Source organism: Suricata suricatta, chromosome 1, assembly GCF_006229205.1.
Source record: "Suricata suricatta isolate VVHF042 chromosome 1, meerkat_22Aug2017_6uvM2_HiC, whole genome shotgun sequence".
In the NCBI taxonomy this organism is placed as follows: Eukaryota; Metazoa; Chordata; class Mammalia; order Carnivora; family Herpestidae; genus Suricata; species Suricata suricatta.
In genome coordinates this window covers 151,334,364-151,342,657 of record NC_043700.1, presented here as the reverse complement: position 1 = coordinate 151,342,657, position 8,294 = coordinate 151,334,364, and positions in this window count along the sequence as shown.

The window sequence follows — 8,294 nt, the reverse complement described above, 5'->3', positions numbered from 1 at the left end:
ATGAACAAAGAGACTATAGACATTATCTTTTTATATTGGGCAGCAAATAAATCTGTCCCCCTGGGCTGGAGTGACACTATCTATGTTCTCCAAAACTAGACAAACATCCTTGAAAGATAATCCAGAACAAAAGCTGTCAGGGCCTTGTTCTAAAATGGCAGAATAAGAGCTCAGTGGAAAATAACTCCCAACACTTGTAATGTTAATTTCTTTTATTGTGGTAAAATATACATAAAACTTACCCCATTAACAATCTTTTAAAGTTTAGTTATTGATTTTGAGAGAAAGAGTGTGAGTGAAGGAGGGGCAGAGAGAGAGAGAGAGAAAATCTCAGGCTCCACGCTGTCAGTTCAGAGCCTGATGCAGGGCTCAATCTCAGGAGCTACAAGATCATGACCTGAGCTGAAATCAAGAGTTGGATGCTTAACTGACTGAGCCATTCAGGCACCCCTTGCCATATTAATAATTTTTAAATGTACAATTTGAACTGTATTATTATTTTTAATGCACTGCTGGTTTGGGTTTTCTAGTATTTTATTCCGATTTTTTATCTGTGCTTGTCAGTGGGACTGACCCATAGTCATCTTTTGTGTGAAAGCAGCACTGTCTAGTTTTATGTCATAGTTCTGTTGGCTTCCTAGAATAAATTATGAAATGTCTCTTTTCCCATGCTCTGGAATCCTGGGCATTACATGGGAATTATTGGCTCCTTAAAAGTTTCTTACAGCTGACTCATGAAATCACTTGGGTAAATACCTATTTTTGAGGAGAACATTTGAACACTTTTTCAATTTCTTCAACAAATTTACTGATCTACTCAGATATTCTCCCTTTTCTTAAGTCACTTTTGATAACTCAGTTTTTCTGGAACATCTATTTAATCTAGATTTTTCAAAAATATGTACCTGTAATGTCTCTTTTCTTGTGAAATGTTTATTTTTGTGTGTGTGTCTCTTCACTGATTGACCAGAGACTGGCCAATTTTTCCCTAAGAATAGACTTTTTATTTTATTGATGAAATCTACTATTTTATTTTTCTGTTTCGTTGATTTCTCTTTCCAATTCTTCCCTCTTTCTGATTTTTTGTTTTTATTTGTTCTCATTTTTGAGTGATATATTTAATTTATTTTTAACCTTTTATTTACTAATGTATTCATTAAAAGTTACAAAATTTCCTCTGAGAACCTCTGGCTGTATCTCAACAGGTGTTTTGTCATTATTTGTCATTGCTTTCTAAACACATTCCAATTTCAGTTCTGGATTACTTCTTAACTGGGGTCACTATATAACTTATCATCCAAATTGGGACACTTCTGTCACTGAAATATAAATATTATGTCAGGACAGTAGGTGTAAGGACTGTTCTGGGTGAACTGGAAAATATGGTCACCTTATTTTTAACACAGGACTTATTTAAAAGGAAGTATTAAATTTTTCACAGAGACCTTATGAATTTCTATTTTATTGAGTCTTTTAAAACTATGTTTGCCTGGGTGGCTCAGCAGGTTAAAAATATATTTGTTAATTTATTTTGAGAGAGAGAGAGAGAGAGAGATGGGGGAGAAGGAGGGACAGAAAGAGAGGGAGACAGAGAAACCCAAGCAGGTTCCATGATGTCAGTGCAGAGCCCCATGTAGGACTCTGTCTCACAAGCAATTAGATCATGACCTGAAATGAAATCAAGAGTTGAGGCTTAACCAACTGAGCCACCCCAGTGCCCCCATTTTATTGAACTTTGATCAAGGAAAATTGTCTGCATGGATTTAGTTTGTTGGCCCAAAACTTGGTTATTGTGACTGTTTCCAATAGTTTTTTTTACAGAATACATTATTTTTAAAAAAATTTTAATGCTTATTTTATTTTTGAGAGAGAGCGAGCAAGAGAAAGAGAGTGAGCATGAGTAGGAGAGAAGCACAGAGAGAGGGAGACACAGAATCCTAAGCAGGCTCCAGGCTTTAAACTGTCAGCACAGAGCCTGAAGTGGGGATCAAACTCAGAACCCGTGAGGTCATGACCTGAGCCAAAGTTGGATGTTTAACCAACTAAGCCATTCAGGTGCCCCAGAATACATTATTTTCTGTTTATCTAGTATAAAATACCTGATGTCTTTTATTTTAATTAATTATTAATTAATTTTTAATGTTTATTTATTTTTTGAGAGAAAGTGAGTGGGGGAGAGGCAGAGAGAGAAGGAGTCACAGAATCCAAAGCAGGCTCCAGGCTCTGAGCTGTCAGTACAGAGCCTGATGTGGGGCTGGAACTCAAAAATCGCAAGATCATGACCTGAGCTGAAGTCAGACGCTTAATTGACTGAGCCACCCAGGTGCCCCAGATCCCTTTTAGATCAAGCTTGTTAATTCTCTATATGTTTATCTTTGTGTGATTTGTCAATTTCTAATAAAAGTATAATTTGCTATGAGAGCAAAATTTTAACTTTTCCTTTTATTTCAGTTTTGGATTAAATAATTCAAAAGCTTTGTTGTTTGATATGTAAAGTTTCAGGACTGTTGATGTTTTTTTGTTTACTTTTAACTTTTTTGTGATTTTTTACTTTCTTGCTTGTACCTTCTAATATTTGATACCTTTCATCTTGAAATCTCTTTTATCAGGGATTAATATTGCTACAGCTTTATTGACATGTAATTTATATTTATTCATACAATTCATTCATTTAAATTGTATGATTTAGTAATTTTTATTATTCACAGAATTGTGCAACTATTACCACAATCAATTTTAGAACATTTTCGTTATCTCCAAAAAAAACATCATACTGACTAATTGCTACTCATCATTTTCCCCCAACTTCCCTCCTCCAACCATGAAACTACTACTGTCTCTATAGATATACATGTCTGGACTTTTGGTATAAATGGAATCATATAATATGTGGTCTTTATGTCTGGCTTCTTTTACTCAGCATAAGATTTCTAAAGTTCACCCATGCAGTATGATGTATCAGTATTTCATTTCTTTTTACTGCCAAATAATATTCCACTGTAAGGATAATAACATATTTTGTTCAATTCATTCATCAGTTGATGGATATTTGGATAGTTTCCACTTTTTGGCCATTATACATAATGTTACTATAAGCATTCATGTACAAGTTATGCATGGATATGCTTTCATTTCTCTTGAGTATATACCTTGGAGTGGAATTCTGGGTCACATGGTAACTCCATAGTGAACATTTTAAGGAACTGCCAATTGTTTCCTAAAGTGGCTGCACCATTTCACATCATCACCAGCAATGTGAGAGAGTTCTAATTAGTCTACATTCTCCCCAACACATGTTCTTGTCTAGTGGGTATTTTGTTGTGATTTTGCTTTGCATATCCCTGATAGTTAATGGTGTTGCTCATCTTTTCATTTGCTTAATGGCTATTTGTCTATCTATTTAGATCCTTTGCTCCTTAACATTTGTTTTAACATTTATTCACTTTTGAGTAATTCACTTTTGAGAGACAGAGAGACAGAGCTTGAGCGGGGCAGAGGCAGAGAGGGAGACACAGCATCTGAAGCAGGCTTCAGGTCTCAGCTGTCAGCACAGAGCCCGATGTGGGGCTTGAACCTAGGAACCGCAAGATCATGACCTGAGCTGAGGTCAGATGCTTAATCAAATGAGCCACTCAGGCACCCCTATCCTTTGCTCATTTTAAAATGGAAATGTCTGCCTTTTTAATTATTGAGTTGTACAAGTTCTTTATATATCCTGTGTACAAGTCCCTTTATCAGACATATGATTTTCAAATGTATTTTTTTTCATTCTGTGGGTCATATTTTCACTCTCTTGCTGGTATCATATAAAAAGTTTTAAAATTTTTGGTGTAGTTTACTTTTATTTATTTTTTGTTATTGTTGCTTGTGCTTTTGGGTGTCATCTAAAAAAACCATTGTCTAACAAGGATGTAAAGATTTACTCATATTTTTATCTAAGAGCTTTATAGTTTTAGCCCTTACCTTTAGATCTATGATCCATTTTGGATTAATTTTTTGTAAATCGTTTGAGATAGTTGCTCAGCTTCATTCTTTTGCATCGGCATATCCAGTTGTCCCACGTGCTTTTTTTTAAATTAGTAGTTACCTACTATACTTTCCTATTACTTTATTTTTACATATCATAATAGCTTTGTAATTCAGATGTTCGATATATGAGATACAACAATAATCCCCATTTTACAGATTTGATGAAGTGTCTGCAGTTGGATGACAGAATAGCGACAGAAAGTCAGCACAATGGATAGGAGAGGTGTTCTGATTTCTCACCCCACCCCACTACTGCCTGACTTCTGAGCCATTTAAATAAGCCCACCTCACTCACATTGAATTCTGAATATTCACAACAGCTCATTCCCTGGAGTGGTCAGGAAGGAATTACTAACATTATGCCTGTTTAATGGAAACGTTCAAAACGATGGTATACTTGGTTTCCTCACTTTGGAGGTCAAGGCTGTCGGGAAGACAGAAGAGGGCTCTAAAAAAGTTGCAAGGACAGTTAAGATCCTCCCACATCACAGTATTTTTACTACTTTAGCTTTTTCCTATCTTTTTTCTTTATTATCCATATGAATTTTATTTGCACAACTGCTTTTTGTCCCATTCAGTTCATTAGTCTCTCCACTCAGTGAAAGACTTTGTTATGGTACTCCTTTACTGACCACTAAAAAATTTGATGTCAATATATTTGGAAAGAGTTGATAAGCAGACATGGTGGAGTATAGATAGAATCACGAGGCTCTGGAAGTTAGTTGTCTAGCTTAGGGGTTCTTAACCTTGGCACTATTGACATTTTGGACTAGATAATTCTTGGTTGTGGGTGCTGTCCCGTGCTTAGCTGCATCCATGGCCTCTCCCCACTAGGTTGTGGCAAACAAAAATGTCTCCAGACACTGCCACATGTATCCTAGAAGGCAAAATTACTCACAATCGAGAATTACTGATTTAACCATATAATCACTTTTGCACATCCTTTCCATAATCCCTAATACAGCAGTTAAATAGTTAAATATTAAAAAAAATTCGTAATGTTCTGCATCTTTTGTATTATATGATGGTCTCTGAAAATCTATGTCTTAACTGAAAGGCAGCTATTTCAAAAGTGGAATAGAGGGCTAATACTTGGTTTGATGTGTCACACAATTATGATAACTCCGTATGTAAGAACTATAATTTTCAAACAATGTGTTTGAAAAGTGAGGGAACAACCCTGGAATACAGTATGGAGGTTCCTCAAAAAGTTAAATATAGAACTACCCTATGACTCAGCTACTGCACTACTAGGTATTTACCCAAAGGATACAAAAATACTGATTCTGGGGCACTTGGGTGGCTTAGTTGGTTGGGCATCAGACTTTGGCTCAGGTCATGATCTCGTGGTCTGTGTGTTTGAGCCCCACATTGGGCTCTGTGCTGATGGCTCAGATCCCGAAGCCTGCTTCAGATTCTGTGTCTCTGTCTCTCTCTGCCCCTCTCCAGCTCCCACTCTGTCTCTCTCTCAAAAATAAACATTAAAAACATTTTTTAAACATACTGATTCTAAGGGGCACATGCCCCTAATGTTTATCACAGCTCCATCAACAATAGCCTTACAGAAATTACAGAAAGAGTCCAAATTTCCACAAACTGATGAATAAAGAAGATATGGTATAATATAATGGAATATTACTCAGCCATCAAAAGAGTGAAATCTTGCCATTTTCAATGACATCAATGGAATTGAAATAAGTCAGTTAGAGGAAGACAAATGCCATATGATTTCACTCATAGGTGGAACTTAAGAAACAAAACAGATGGACATAGGGAAAGGAAGAAAAAAAAAAGGGAGGCAAACCATAAAAGACTATTAGCTATAGAGAACAAACTGAAGGTTGCTGGATGGGAGGTAGGCTGGGGATGGGCTAAATGGGTGGGGGGGGGGAACTTGTCGTGAGCATTGGGTGTTACATGTAAGTGATGAATCACTTAAACTCTACTCCCGAATCCAACATTACGCTATACGTTAACTAACTAGAGTTTAAATAAAAACTTGAAACAGAAGAATACTGAGGTTTTTAACAGCATCTGTCAAAAGTGGTGCCATGCCAGATATTAGAAACCCTAAAAGAGACCCTAACCAAATTAACCATGGAGACTGGCAGAAAATTGGATAAACTCTCCTTCTCTTACACCAAGGAGGGCTATGCCAGGCTTTAGGGGTAATATGGTAACTCAGCTGACCCAGGATTGGGTCAGTTACAAGACAGAGTGGGGAATGTAAGTACACGAGTCTGAACCTAGCAGACGCCATGACAGGCTTTAAGTTTCCCCTCTAAACTAGGTCTAAAGGTCAGTCTCTCCAGAACTATTAGAAGGGCACACTTTGCCCAAGGCAAGAGAGACCACCCTTGTAATACCCTTAACATTCCTAAGGGCAGGCCTGGAAATAGAAGCTATAGGTAATCAGTTATTGCCTAAGGCTAGTTACACCCTACTGAGGGTCCGGGGTCTACTCTGATTGGTTAACACTCTAAATGTTGTAATTGGATAAACCTGCTGTCAATAATATTGTGTAATAATAATTGGATCACTGTACCTGTGTCACAATTTCCTGTAACTCCCCCTTCCCAAACTCATAAAAGCCCTGCCCCACCTTTGTTTGGGGCTCTCAGCAAGGATCCACCATACCTGTAAAGTCTGTGAGCCCGAGTTTAGGCCCCGGCGAGCCTAAACCCGTAAAAAAGCCCTTTGCTTTTGCATGCGTAAAAAAAAAGTGGTGCCATGATAGCTTCTGATTTCTAAGGCCATGAGAAATTCTATTTCCAACAAGAAATTTCTATCATGAGCATAAACTCTCTAGATCTTTTTTAATATTTGAAGGCTGTATAATTTGGGTAAATTGCCCTGCAAGATTAAATGACAGTAGATCTATACTTGGTTTATATAAATATGAATTTTTATAGATTATGTTTTCAGGTAGTTGGCAAGACTATGTCTAGAAAAAGATCTGCTATATGTCCAGCACAAATTTAATTTTTGGCTCTGAGAACTTCTAGTGCTCTTTGATCCAATCAGAATTTTTGTTTAAATTTCAGTTTAGTTAACATACAGCGTTAGTTTCAGGTGTACACTATGGTGATTCTCAAATCAGAAGAAACTTGCTGAGGCCTTTGTAAAATTCTTCATTATGGTTATTTGGAATAAAGCAGGCATCATTTAGAATATGCAAACATTGAACAACTGAATGAAACCTATATTTACAAAAATACACAACCATATTTCATGCTGGTAATTAACATGTTTATTTAGAAAAACCCAGTTGATAAAGCAACATGCATTAGATTCTCCCAGGATCAAAATTTATTCTTGAATGCCCTGCACATACATTACAATTATTCGTCCTGTTTTTGGCACTGGGGCATCTCACTCAATATCAAGTACCTGATTAGGGTTATCTTTTGTAACAGGATTTTTTGCTTTATTTCCAATTTCCTGATTTATAATGATACTGAATTATTTTTAGCATCTTTGCATGCATAGTGAAGGAAAAGATCACTAGAAAATGCTTTCCGAGTTCCATCAAAAGTTTTGGCAAAAACTATGGAAAGGGGCACCTGGGTGGCTCAGTTAAGCGTCCAACTTTGGCTCAGGTCATGATCTCATGGTTCATGAGTTCCAGCCCAACGTAGGGCTCTCTGCTGTCAGCACACAGCCTGCTTCAGAGCCCCCTTTGGATCCTCTGTCCTCCATCTCTCTGCTCCTCCCCTGCTCCTTCTCACTCTCTCAAAATAAATAAATAAACTTAAAAAAAAGCAACTTAAAATGTGGAGAAAAAGTCTGTGCTCCCAGTTAGGCCACAATACGAAAAGCTAACATAGTTTCTTTATCATATTCAATATTTAGTTTCATTATGGCTGGAGACAATAATAACCAAAATCAATGTCACTTTGTTCTGATGTACAGAGGTTCGGCAAAACAATTTTGAGCCTTTCTATTTCTGTGTGGCATCTTTCAATTTGTTCGACTTTCAGGAGACCCAGTGCTCTCTCTCACTCTTGGGCCTCGGCGGCGGGGCGGGGCGGGGGGTAAACTCCCTCCGGAGACCAGCTGGCCCGCTTTAGTCGCTGGCTGTCCCAGTTACCAGGGGCCGGCTTTGCCCGCCGCGGGGTGATGACTGATGGTCCCGGGTTCTCACCCCACGCGAGCCTCCCTGTGAGCCCACACAGGGACCTCAGACCCCACACGTTCAGTGGTCCCTCGAGCCATCCCCTGCAGTGCTGGGAAGGCGTTCACCAATCCCAAGCCCTTCGCTTAGC